This window comes from Gracilinanus agilis, chromosome 4, assembly GCF_016433145.1.
Source record: "Gracilinanus agilis isolate LMUSP501 chromosome 4, AgileGrace, whole genome shotgun sequence".
Classification (NCBI taxonomy): Eukaryota; Metazoa; Chordata; class Mammalia; order Didelphimorphia; family Didelphidae; genus Gracilinanus; species Gracilinanus agilis.
In genome coordinates, this window is record NC_058133.1 from 320,658,827 (window position 1) to 320,673,321 (window position 14,495).

Below are 14,495 nucleotides of genomic sequence, written 5' to 3' on the forward strand. Positions count from 1 at the left end.
AGGGGGGGAAACAATCTCATAAGGGAAATTTCATGCAAATATTGCAAAGGGCCAGAAGCACTAGAACAAAATCTGCAGTTGTCTCAAGGACACGGGGCAAGATACAAAGATGAATTCAGAAATAACGGAAGTGTTATCATGGTTCCAATATTAGAACTATCATAGAGGAAGATCAAGGCAACAAACATCTGACATAAATAATAAATGCCCAGAAGTAAGATTATTTTGAACGAGAACTAAAACAGTCATAAGAGGACTAGGAGGAGAGAAATCAATCAAAAAATGAAAAGGAAGGGAAGATTGAGAAGAAGAATTCTTTGGTTGTGGAAATCACGAATACTAAGCAAGATCTTAGAAAAGGCAATCATGTAATCATGGACTGGAAGGAACGTCAGGGGACATCTAGTGTACTCTCTCCTGTTTTGCAGATGAGGAAACTGAGTCCCAGGGAGTTTAATTGACTTCCTCAAGGTTAGACTTCAGAGAATAGACGACAAAGCATGCCATAAATCTTATGCAAGGTACGTGATAGACTAGAAGTGCAGAATGAAATATATATGATTTCAGAGGTGAAACAAATTGATTTGTTTTGCTTGACTATACTTATTTGTTACAAAGAAAAGCTTCTATGTGTGTGTATTGGGGAGAGTAGAGAAGGGACAGGCAAGTAGGGTTCGCAAAGCCAAAAATATCAATAAAACAATTTTTCACAGATAGAAGAAAACAAAGAGGGCAGAAGAGACACAAATAGAGCAATTCTGTCACCGTCTCATTAAATTTAATATAAACTTTAAAAATTATACATAATTTCAGTTTGTATACAATACTTATTTTATTGATGTTTGTGTTTACTGATGACTGTTAAATTCATTTTAAAAATAAAATTCATTAGAAACAAAACCAAAACCTATAGGAGTAGTTGAATTAATGTAGAAATTAAAGTTAAATTCAGGGTCATGTATGAGTAAAAATCTATGGGAATTTGTAAAGACTGAGATTCTAACTAGGATTGTGACTAGATACTATATTAAGTATCTATGTGTACCTATAATAATGAGATTAGACTAACTAAAGGAAACGAAATCATGTCTTACATTTTACTGACAAGACAAAGATTATAGCTGAGTATGATGGAGGAGAAACTAAATTTAACAATTACAGCTTTGAGTATTAATAGATTAAATTCTGTGCACTCATTTTAGCCTCAGAGGCTGAGCTGCAACAGAGTATGGATTGATTCTCTGCCACTTGTGCTAATTTTGGTCTGACAATTAACACCAAGAAAACAGAGGTTCTCTACCAGCTAACACTATACCCTCTAAGTGTAGAATCATCAGTTACAGCAAATGGAGAAATTTCGAATGTGTTTGCTTATTTTGGCAGTATACTCTCTAGGCATGTACATAGGGATGAGGAGGCTGATCCACTTATTGCCAGAGCTAAGTGGGTGTTTGGAAGGCTCCGAAGGAAAGTGTGGGAGAGAAGCGGTAATAGGCTGCCTATCAGACTGAAGGTCCACAGAGCCCTTGTGCTGACCTCCTTGTTATATGCCTGTAAAACCTGGATAGTACACCAGGACCATGCCGGGAAATTTAATTACTTCCATTTGAATTGTCTTAGGAAGATTCCAAAAATCACCTGGCAAAGTAAGGTACGGAACACGGAGGTCCTTTCTTGAGCTGAACAGCCAAGCATGCAAACTCCACTGCAGAGTTGCAACTCAGATGGGCTGGCAACCTCATTTGAATGCCAAATGCACATTTTCCTTAAAGTCTAGTGAGAACTCACTCAAAGTAAATGTTCACATGGAGGATCAGAAGAAGCAACACATGAACACTCTAAAGATCTCTCTGGGGTGGGAGGAGGGGAGAGAAAGAACATGAGTCCTATAACCATGGAAAAATATTCTAAATTAATTAACTGAATAAAGACTCAACCGACCAACAACAAAAATAAATAATGAATTCAAATCTTTATGGAAAAAAAAGATCTCTCTGAAGAATTATGGTATTGATTATGAGACATGGGAGACACTGGCATGCCTGCATCAAAGAAGGCACTAGACTTTATGAGCAAAGCCAAATTGAAATAGTTCAAAAGAAGTGTAAAGTGCACAGATTTAGAGACATATAAACTTAAAAATTAATATAAAATATCTCCAAATATTATATTTAATAATTATTATTAAAAATAAATTGAAGCAAAAGAAAATAAAAAGCTAGAGTAAAGAGGGAGCTAAACCAGCCAAGGTCCCGAGAGAAGAGAATGAAAAGGCGAGGTTACAGCAAAATTATTTATAATATGTAAGGATGCAAATGTGGGGACGAAGGGAAAGAGATGCTGGGAGATGAAGTCAAAGGATACAAAATTTCTAATTACACAGACATCTACATTCCAAATGTTCATATGGGCTATTCATGTTCAACCTGTGGTAGAACCTTCCAAACTCATATTGGTCTGATCAATCACTGTTGGACACACTAGACATTGATTGTCTCAGAGTGATATCATTTTGGTTCTTTTCTGACTACAAAAGATAATAACTAAGATTAAATTCATCTCTAAAAAGAATATGGACTATAGAAAAGTTAAGAATACAAAACCAAACCACATATTGACTATAGAAAATATATTTAATGAAGAAAAACATGAAAAGGCACCACTCCTGCCCATATCCCTCCAGGGAAGGCTCAAAGACTTCTTCTATGTCCAGTAGATGGAAATAGAACAGAGTGGCAAATGGTAGATTACCCCTTTTTAAGAACCACTGATATGGAGAAAGAATTACAGGCATAGACCAGACCAGGTGTATCCCCAAAATCTATGGCAGGAACCTAGCAAGAAGGAGCAACCTAGGGAGCTGAAAGCTCCTGCTATAGATTTTGGGGATACACCAGGTCAGTGCTGTACCAGCAGCTATGAACACAGAGGAAGGAGAAAGGCTCTAGATAAAAGTGAACTTGAGAAGTCCCCAGAGCTTGTGTTAGGACCCTAGCCTATAAAAGATTTTCTACCTCTGTTCTTCTCCTAGTCTCAAAGGACTCTATGGCAAAAAAAAGTCTCAGAGTCCTGTGGCAAGAGGGAGTTCCTAGGCAGAGCTTAGTACAAGAGAAACCCACAAATGCTTAGACTAACAACTCTAGTCTGGGCTACCATCAGAACCAATCAGGTCCTGCTTATTCCATTCAGTTGTGAAAATTGACCCATGCACAGGCACCTAATCAATATGCTGAGGCAGAAGAAATAAACAAGTTAAGGAAGAATACAAATACCATGAGAATATATCTTATTATCTCATATGTCTATTGAGAGACACCCAAGGGGAAACACTGAATAGCAACTTCACAACAAATTCAGATCTTCCTCAGAGAAATATAAATGTCCTGGCCACAAAGACTACAAGAGTATTGGAAAGAAACGAAACAAGAGAAAATAAAATGAAATGGCTTAGGATGAAACAAATGCCAAATGGAATTGATACCTTTGAAAAGATGATGGAAAATCCCACTCCAAAATTGAATATGCTGAAAATTGGGGCAAACAGAAAATAATGACATAATTTTAAAAAAAGGAACAAGAAAAAAATGAAAAGATTGGAAAAAAGAAGAAGGAGAAATAATCTAAAAATTATCAGACCCTCTGAAAACCATGACCCAAAAGACCTTGTTACCTTACTTCAATAAGGTAAAAATGAAAATTTCCCAGAACTCTTAGCATAAGAGAGCATAATAAAAATAACAGCTGCTAGTTAAAAGAAAATTCATATAGACAAATGACAGAAATATCAAAGCCAAAACCCAGAGATTTTAAGTCAAAGGAAAAAAATACTATAAGCAGTAGCAGCTTAAAAAAAATACTAAGGAGTCATAACAATGATCACATGAGATTTGGTAGTTGCTATAAAAAAGAAAAAGAAATCTTGGAATACAACATTCTGAAAGACAAAAAGTAAAGGTTTACAATTACAAATCACCTATTGAGAAAAACTAAATAAATAAATTTAAAGATTCATGTACTGTTAAAATGGGGGATTGGAGCAACATCTATTATGCTTCAGCTAAAATCAAAAAAGTAAAGTTAACAATCATGATTTCAGAGACAACTAAATACAGATAAGCATGATAAAAAGAGATTATCAGGAAAATTACATAATGCTTAAAGTCATCCTAAATAATGAATCAATATCAATATTTAACAAATAATTAGTGGAGGGCCTCAATGTACTACTTTCAGCCCTAGACAGGTCTAACTACAAGCTAAACAAGGTAAAGGTTAACAACTTGAACAGAATTTTAGAAAAATTAGATATGATAAATCTCTGACAACAAATGAAAGGGAAGAGAAAAGTATTTACATGTTTTGCACAATGCTTTTTCAAAAATTGATTATGTATAGGGATAGGGTATAAATAGCTCACAAAAATACAACAAAACAAATACTAAACATATCATTTACTGAATACAATAAAACAAAAATCATATCCAACAAAGAACATTTTAAGAAAGAATTAAAGTTAATTGAAGATTAAATTTATTAAATAACTAGTGGATCAAAGAACAAATTATAAGAACAAACATCAGATTCTTAGTAGTTCTTAGTGGAAAATTTATACCTCTGAGTATTTTTCATCAGCAAGGGAGAGAAAAAGCAAATCAATGAATTAGACATTTGACTAAACTAGAAAAAAAAAGTCAATCCCCTTCCAATTAAAAAAGCAAAGTAGGAATTCTAAAAATCAAAAAAGATTGATGAGATTAACTAACCATTTAGCTGATAAATAAAACCATGATCTGGGTTGGTTTGTTTTTTGGAGAAAAAGAACTAAAACAGCTACTCTAATTTTAAAATAGATAAAGAAGAAAATTAAATTGTTCATATAAAAAATGAAAAAAATCAGGCAAACTGGGAGAAGAAATAAAGGAAATTATCTGAAAACATTTTCCCCAATTATATGCTAAGAAAATTGATAACTGAGAGGAAATGAATTGAATACTTATGAAAATGTTAAACACTCAGATAAACAAAAGAAGGAATAGACGATTTAAATAGCCAACATATCAGCAAAAGGAAGTCAGCAAATTGTAATTGACTTCCTCACAGTCACAAATAGAAAACAAAACCCCAGGATCAGATGGATTCACAAATGAATTATATCAAACATTCAAAAAGCAATTAATTTCAATGGCACATAAACTATTGGCAAAAAAAGGAAAGAAAGAACTTCCCTAATCACTTTCCATGATACAAATATAGTCTTAATACCTAAAGACACAGAAACAAAACAATGAACACTGAAGCAAAAATAAAATTATTAGCAAATAGGTTACAACAATATAGTAGAAAGATTATGCTATATGACTAGGTTGGATTGATCAGGAATGCAAGACTGGTTCAGTACAAAGAGGACATAATAAAGCATCTTACAGCATAAATAATAAAAACCACATGGTTATATCCATAAATACTGAAAAATCTTTTTGTCAAAATCCTATATTTGTTTCTGTTTAAAATACCAAAAATATAAGAATAAATGAGACATTTTAATACAAATTATATCTACATAAATAAAAATAAATATTATATATAATAGAGAAAATGTATAGTCTTTTCCAATAAGAAGAGGAGTAAAGTGAGGGAGCTCATTATCATCATTACTATTGTTATATTGAATCTCTGGGAGCTTGAAGTTCACTCGATGATTGACAGATAGATCGGTTGGATGTCGGAATGTTCCCAGAGAGGCATGCGGGACTCAGGAGAGGGCAGTTGAGAACCCTGACAGAGGTTCTGGGGTCTTTACCTGTCCCTGAGGCTGGAGAGGAGTGGATCCTGGTCTTTGGGGAAATAGAGACTTGCAAACTCAACCCTGCAAGCTCCTCCTGTGTTTCCTGTACCTTCATCAACAATTAGACCACCATCTCTGTTTCTACTGCCCGTAGATATTAGGAAGTAAATCATCTTAGTCATCTAGGCTTCCCAGGGCCTGGGAGGGATCCAGGAAGTGGGCAGGAGAAGAAGAAGAGGGTGGATAAAGGGTGGATATTTCAACTGATTAGGCTTAAGATCTATTGAAGAAGAAGCTGAAGATTTCACAGCCCTGGCCAGGCTGTACCAGAGAGAAGCTCTCATCTTGATTCCTTCATTTGCCTGCAGTTAGAGATTCATTATTATCAATTTAAAGTAGGGTCTCCCAATACCTCAATCCCATACCATTATCCTTCTGTGCCAAATATATTCAAAGTTTAAAAGTACCTTCCTGAATTGGTTTTCAAAGTTTATTTGGGAAGGGAGTCACGCAGTCAGATTACCAACGTTACCTCAGCTGAAGAGCCCAATAATTAATATCAATTAACTCCAGGTGGGTCCTGAAGGAATAACATACCTTGACCTAAAGGATCCTGCCTGGGCAACTGTTATAAAGGAGAAGTGTCATCCTATCCTCTCTCTGTACTCCATCTACATAAACATCCAATTGATAGTAGTACCTCCTTTTTAATATAACACTATTTAACATAATGCTAGAAATATCAGCTATAGCAATAAGACCAGAAAAAGAAATCAAGTATGTGAATATAGGCAAAAAGAAAAAAAAAAGATTGCTTTTTGCAGGTAATACGACTTACTCATGAAGCCATACTTGATTATATATTCATATAAATAGTGCATTTAGCAAAATTGCAGAATAGAAAATAAATCTACAAAAATCGATATTCCTGTAAAGTGACAACAAAACTCAACAGAAAGAAATGAGAAGAGAAATTCCATTCAAAGTAATTACAGATATATAAAATGTTTGGAACTGTATATACTAAGACACACACTGGAACTATAGGATTCCAACTAGGTAATACTCTTGACATGAATAAAAATGGACTTAAATAATTAGAGAAATATTAATTGCCCAAGGGTAAGTCAAATCAATATAATAAAAATGGAAGTGCTACTTAAATTAATTTACTTATTCAGTGCCCATCCTATTAAACTACCAAAGGATTATTTCATAGAGCTAGGAAAAATAAGGAAATTCATCCAGAGCAACACGAGATCAGGAATCTTAAGGAAAGTAATGGAAAAAAAGTGGGGAGAAGGGGCATCTACCAGTATTGTAGGTAGTATCTGTAGTACAATGAAATGATCATCAAAACGATTTGATGTTGGTTTAAAAATAGAAAGGTTGACCCAAAGAATAGGTTGGGTACATAATATTCAGAAGCAAACCCAATCCAAAGTAAACTCAGAAACCCCCAAGTCACTAAATGTCTATGCCCCTCACATAGTCAGTAAGTGCCTAAATTCACATTTGAACTCACATCTTTCTAATTCTATAGGTGCAGTGCTCTATCCTCTATGCCACCCAGCTGCCTACTTATTGAGGAATGGCTAAACAGATGATGGTCTAGAGAGCTAGGTGATATAATGAATAGAAGATTGGACTTGAGAGTCATGAAGTTCTGAATTAAAATTTGACCTCAGAGAACCTCAATGAACTGATGCGGAGTGAAATGAGCAGAACCAGAAAAACATTGTACACAGAAGGTAAAACATCGTGGAAAAATCCAATTTAATTGACTTTGTTACTAGTAGCAATGCAATAAGCCAAGACATTCCTGAAGGACTTAGGTAAAAGAATGCTATCAAATTGAGAGAAAGAACTATGGAAGTAGAAATGCAAAAGCAAAATATATAACTTATCACTTATCACATATATATGGGGATGTGATTTCAGGTTTAGGCTTTAAAAAAATCACTCTCTAACAAAAATGAATAATATGGAAATAGGTATCAATTGATAACATTTGTACTACCCAGTGGAATTGCTTGTCAGCTCTGGAAGAAGGGAGGGGGAAAAGAAGGGGGAAAAAATGAATCATGTAAAATGGAAAAAAATTTAAAATAAAAATTAATTTAAAATTTTTTTAATTTTAAAAATTTGACCTAAGACACTTATCAGCTATGACCCTGGCAAAATCATTAACCTCTGTCTGCCTCAATTTCCTCATATAATTGTAGTATATAGAATATATAGAACAATTATAGTTCCTTGCTCCTAGAGGAGTGAGGATAAAATAAGATCATATTTATAAAGGGATTTGCCAACCTTAAAGCACTATGTAAATGGTAGTTGCTATTATTATTATTACTAATTGCTATTATAATAGCATATGCAAATGTTATTATACATACAATGTTATTATATATTATATTGTTATTATAACATATAATATATCTAATAACATATAATAAAATTGTTATATACTTATTAATAATATGAATGAATATTATTGTCATAAAAATAATAAATGGGCAATTTCAGAGGAATTACAGTGGGTCTAAAAGTACGATTTAATCATTGACAACAACATTATAGAGAAGAACTTTGATGAGAATTCTGATTAATGCAAAGATAAACTATGAGTCTGAAAAACTAAAGATGAAGCATAATATTCACCTCCTGCTAGAAAATTCATGAACTTATAATGACATACATTTTCAGACATAGCCAGGGTGGGAATTTGTTTTGTTGCACTCTGCATGTTTGTAAGGAGGTTTTTATTTTGTCTTATTTTTATTTGTTCAATTGAGTACATGGTAGAGGTGGGGTAAGGAATGACACTAAAAAGAAATAAATAATTTATTTTATTAAAAATAAAGAACTATCAAATCATCAGTTCTTTCCATTTAGTGGCCAATAAGAATATCGCTTTGTCAGCTGAAAGTGCTAGACAATTCAGTATTGAATCACATGTGACCTAGGAGTCCTCAGAAGTTTCCAAGGAAGCTCTGCTAGAAACTTCCAGGGTTAACTACTATTCACCCATTCCTATACATGTTTCAAACTTGAATACAGAAAAATAAGAAAGATTACAGAATTGAGCTGTATGTTGGAAAAGTTAAATCCTATAGCAATGTGGAGAGAAATGAAAGGATTTATTAGAGAATTTACTTTTCATTCAAACATACATGAGACATTGCAAAAATTGATTATACTCTAGGTCAAGGAAAACAACTAGATACTGAAAAGCAAAATTTTTAAATGACATTTTTATAGGCCATCACATAAGTATAACAATTGTCAATATGGAAAATATGAACATAAGATGGAGTTCTTATGGAAATGAAGGTTGCACTGATAGAAAAGGGAAGGAAGAGATAGAATGGGATAAATTATATGACAAAAAGAGGTGTGAAAAATCATTATAGAGAGGGGAAGATAAGGGTGGTGAAGGGCAATGCTTAAACTTTACTCTCATTGTAACTGGCTCAGAGAGGGTTTTACAAGTATACTCAGTGGGGTATAGGATTCTTTCTCACCCTACAGAGGAGTAGAAAGGAAATAAGACAAGGGAAGGGGGAGATAATTGGATGGAGAGGGAAGTGTGGGGGGTGGGTAACCAAAAGCAAAATATTGATGAGGAGGAACAAAGTGAAAGGGAATAGAGTAGGCTCTAAAGGGAATAAAATGATGAAGGGCAATACACAGTTAGTAATCATAACACTGAATGTGAATGGGATGAACTCACCCATAAAACAGAAGTAGATAGCAAAGTGGATTGAAAACAAGATTCCTACTATATGTTCTTTAAAAGAAACACATTTGAGGCAGGGTGACACACATAGATTGAAGGTAAAGGCTGAAGCAGAATTTATTATGCATTATCTTAAGTAAAAAAAAAACAACAATCAGGAATAGCAATCTTGATACCAGACAAAGCTAAAGGAGAAATGGATTGAATTAAGAGATAAGTAAGGAAATTACATTTTGCTAAAAGATACTATGAACAATGAAGTAATATCATCACTAAACATTAATGTACCAAATGGCATAGTGTCTAGATTTCTAAAGGAGAATTTAAAGGAGCTTAAGGAGGAAATAGATAGTAAGACCATTCTAGTGGGGGACCTCAATCTTCCCTTTCAGAACTAGATAAATCAAATCAAAAAATAAATAAGAACAAAGTAAGGGAAGTGAATAAAATGTTAGAAAAATTAGAATTAATACATTTGGAGAAAATCGAAAAGGGAAAAAAAGGAATATACCTTCTTCTCAACAGTACATGGCACATATACAAAGAATGACCATGTACTAGAGCATAGAACTTTGCCAACAAATGCAGAAAAGCAAAAATAATAAATGCAATTTTTTCAGATCACAATGTGATAAAAATTATAATTAACAAGGGTTCATGGAAAGGCAAATTTAAAATTAATTGGAAACTAAATAATCTATTTCTTCAAAACTGGTGGGTCAAAAAATAAATCATAGAAACAATTATGGACTTCATTAAAGAGAACAACAATGAGGAGACAACATATCTATGGGATACAGCCAAAGCAGTACTGAGGGGAAATTTTATATCTCTGAGTGCCTATAGCAACAAATTAGAGAGGGAAGAGGTCAATGAATATGGCTTGCAACTTAAAAAATTAGAAAAAGAACAAATTAATAATCCCCAGATAAAAACTAAATTGGAAATCCAAAAAATTAAAGGAGAAATTAATAAAATTAAAAATAAAAGAGCTAATGACCTAATAAATAAGACCAGGAGCTGATCCTTTGAAAAAATAAATAAAATAGATAAAGTACTGATAAGTCTAATTAAAAAAATAAAGAAGAGAATCAAATTAATAGTATCAAGAATGAAAAGAGTAATCTCATCTCTAATGAAGATGAAATTAAGACAATTATTAAGAGCTACTATGCCCAATTATGTGGCAATAAATACAATAATCTAGGTGAAATGGATAAATATTCACAAAAATATAAAGTGCCTAGATTAACAAAAGAGGAAATAGAATACTTAAATAATCCAAACTCAGAAAAAGAAATTGAACAAGCTATCAAGGAACTCTCCAAGCAAAAATCCCCAGGCCCTGATGGATTCACAAGTGAATTCTATCAAACATTTAAAGAACAACTCCCATTACCACACAAACTATTTAACAAAATGAGTAAAGAAGAAATCTTACCAAATTTATTTTATGACATAAATATGGTACTGATTCCCAAAACAGGAAGACCAAAAACAGAGAAAAAACTATAGACCAATCTCCTCAATGAACATAGATGGAAAAATCTTAAATAAAATATGAGCAAAGAGACTACAGCAAGTCATCACAAGGATTATCCACTATGACCAGGTGGAATTTATACCAGGAATATAAGGCTGGTTTAACATTAGGAAAACCATTCATATAATTGACCATATGAAAAACTAACAGAAATAACATGATTATCTCAATAGTGTTATCAAGAAGTAGGTAATCTTTGAATTTTTAGTTAAAGGAAGAGGATAAAAGGCGAGGTAAGTATTAGGAGGAGGAATGAATGGGGATGTCTGAATGTAGGGAAGGAAAGAATGAGGTGGTATATTGGATGGTGAGGGAACAGGTGGGGTATTCAGGAGAGGCAGCTTAAAACAGGCTAGACACTGAAGTGTAGAGACAGAGGATATTTGGGAAAATAGGCTGAACCCTTCCAGGAGAAGAAAGGTATCTCTATAGGTACAAAGGAGTTGGGCCAGTCAGAAATGTTTTAACTCTGGCTGGAGTGCTTCTCTAGTCAGTTTCCAAAGTTCCTCAAGGGAGGAGTTGAAGGGGCTCCTCCCTGTCAGTGAAACTGTTAGTATGAGGAAGTCTCGGTTAAGGACTTCCTCCCAAGATGGATGCCTGCAGCTCCCTCAAGAAATAAAGAAATAATTTCTTCCCTCTTCAACCCTTGCCTAAATTTTCAATACAATATTCACCAGAGGCTTTGAGTAGGTAACAAGGGGGTTTATTAATCTCAGGTTAATCAGAGGGAAAGAGTTCATGATTTTGCAACTGCTGCTAGGGAGAGAGGTGATGGTGGGGGATGGGTCGTGGAGAGGTTTAGACTGAGAGAGCCTACTCTCTCAGTGAGGAAGATTTGACTGCCTTTTAAGTAAAGTCTTTATCAAATCACTAAAACTAGGGGTAACTTATTTGAGGATACTCTACTTGTCTATAGAAACTAAACCCACAATGTCCAATCGTCAAGCTCTCCCTTCCACCTAGGGCCCAAGGAAATTCAGGGGAAGGGGAAGGATGTAGATGTAGAGATCAGGGAGAGGTCCAAAGAAATGAGATAGGTCTAAATTTCCCCAAGACAAATAAGCACAGGCCAAGGCCAAAGCAATTAGGCCAAAGCCAAGCTGAAAGGCCAAAGCCAACAGGCTAAGCCAAAGCAAAAGCCTCTAGCCACAGCAAAAGCCAGAAGGCAAAAGCCTTGTCAATTGGAATTTCACCTCTATTTATAGCTTCAAGTTCTAACTGACTTTCTGAAGATTCCAAGACTTCTAACCGACTTTTTGTGACCATTAGAAATTACAGAAGCAAAAGTTTCTGTTAGCCGCCTTGCATTACAATAGATACAGAAAAAGCCTTTGACAAAATACAACACCCATTTCTATTAAAAACACTGGAAAATGGGGCCTTTCCTCAAAATAATAAGCAGTATTTATTTAAAACCACCAGCAAGTATCATCTGCAATGGGGATAAGTTAAGAAGCCTCCCCAATAAGATAAAGAGTGAAGCAAGGATGACCATTGTGACCATTATTTAATATTGTACTAGAAATGCTAGCTGTAGCAATTAGAGAAGAAAATGAAATTGAAGGGATTAAAGTAGTATAAAAAATAAAATTAATATATAAATGATAGCTTTAAAAATATTATGGTTTTTTAAAGATTTATTAGTAGCCACTAGAATATAAAGCCACATGCCATGCTAGCTAAGGGTGCTTAAAAAGCCCCGCTGTTCCCAGCTCTCATCATGCTGCAATAGGTAGCAAAGAGGAAGTGAAATGCCAGACCCTCAATTTTATCCCTCTGTCTACGTCATTGTGTAATGACAGGAAGCCAGTGGGCTCATGAGAAATGTAGTTCAAGGACCTCAAAATTTCCAATAACAAAGTAGGCAGTGAGGAAACTAAACTATCACTCTTTGCAGATGATTTGATGGTATACTTAGAGAACTTCCAAGAAAATCAACTAAAAAGCTAATGGAAATAATAATTTTAGCAAAGTTGCAGGATACAAAATAAATCCACATAAATCATTAGCATTTCTATTAATTTCCAATAAAATCAGCAGCAAGAGTTAGAAAGAGAAACTCCATTTAAAATCATTCTAGGTAATATAAAATATTTGGGAATCTATCTGTCAAGACAAACACAGGAATTATATGAACACAACTGCAAAATACTTTTCACACAAATAAAAATAGATCTAACAACCAGAAAAACATTAATTATCCATGGGTAGGACCAGCAAATATAATAAAAATGACAATCCTACCTAAACTAATTTAATTATTCAGTACTATACCTATCAAACTATCAACAAACTTTTTATAGAATTAGAAAAAATTGTAAGAAAGTTCATTTGGAAAAACAAAAGATCTAGAATATCAAGGGAACTAATGAAAAAAAATGTGAAAGATGGAGGCCTACCAGTGCCAGATCTTAAACAGTACTATAGAGCAATGATCATCAAAACAATATGATACTAGGGGGCAGCTGGGTAGCTCAGTGGATTGAGAGCCAGGCCTAGAGACGGGAGGTCCTAGGTTCAAATCTGACCTCAGACACTTCCCAGCTGTGTGACCCTGGGCAAGTCACTTGACCCCCATTGCCTACCCTTACCACTCTTCTGCCTTGGAGCCAATACACAGTATTGACTCCAAGACGGAAGGTAAGGGTTTAAAAAAAAAAAAAACCAATATGATACTAAGAGATAGAAGGGTAGATCAATGGAATAGACTTGAGGTAAGTGACCTTTAGCAAGATAGTGTCCAATAAACCCAGAGATTCCAGCTTTTGGGACATGAACCCCCATTTGACAAAAACTCCTGGGAAGATTTGAAGAGTATGAGAGAGATTAGGTTTAGATCAACATCTCACATCCTATACCAAGATAAATTCAGAATGGGTAAATGACTTAACTATAAAGAGGGAAATTATATGTAAATTAGGTGAACATAGACTAGTATACTTGTCAGACCTATGGGAAAGAAAAGAATTTAAGATTAAGCAAGAGATAGAAAACATTAAAAATTATAAAATGAATAATTTTTATTACATTAAATTAAAAAGGTTTTGTACAAACAAAACCAATGCAATCAAAATGAGAAGGGAAGCAACAAATTGGGGGGAAAATTTTATAATAAAAACCTCTGACAAAGGTCTAATTTCTCAAATTTATAAGGAGCTAAATCAATTGTACAAAAAAAAAAAACCCGAGCCATTCCCCAATTGACAAATGGTCAAGGGACATGAATAGGCAGTTTTCAGATAAAGAAATTAAAACTATCAATAAACACATGAAAAAGTGTTCTAAATATCTCATAATTAGAGAAATGCAAATCAAAACAACACCTATTACCTCACACCTAGCCAATCAGCCAATAAGACAGTAAAGGAAAATAATAAATGTTGAAGAGGTTGTGGCAAAATTGAGACACTAATGCATTGCTGGTG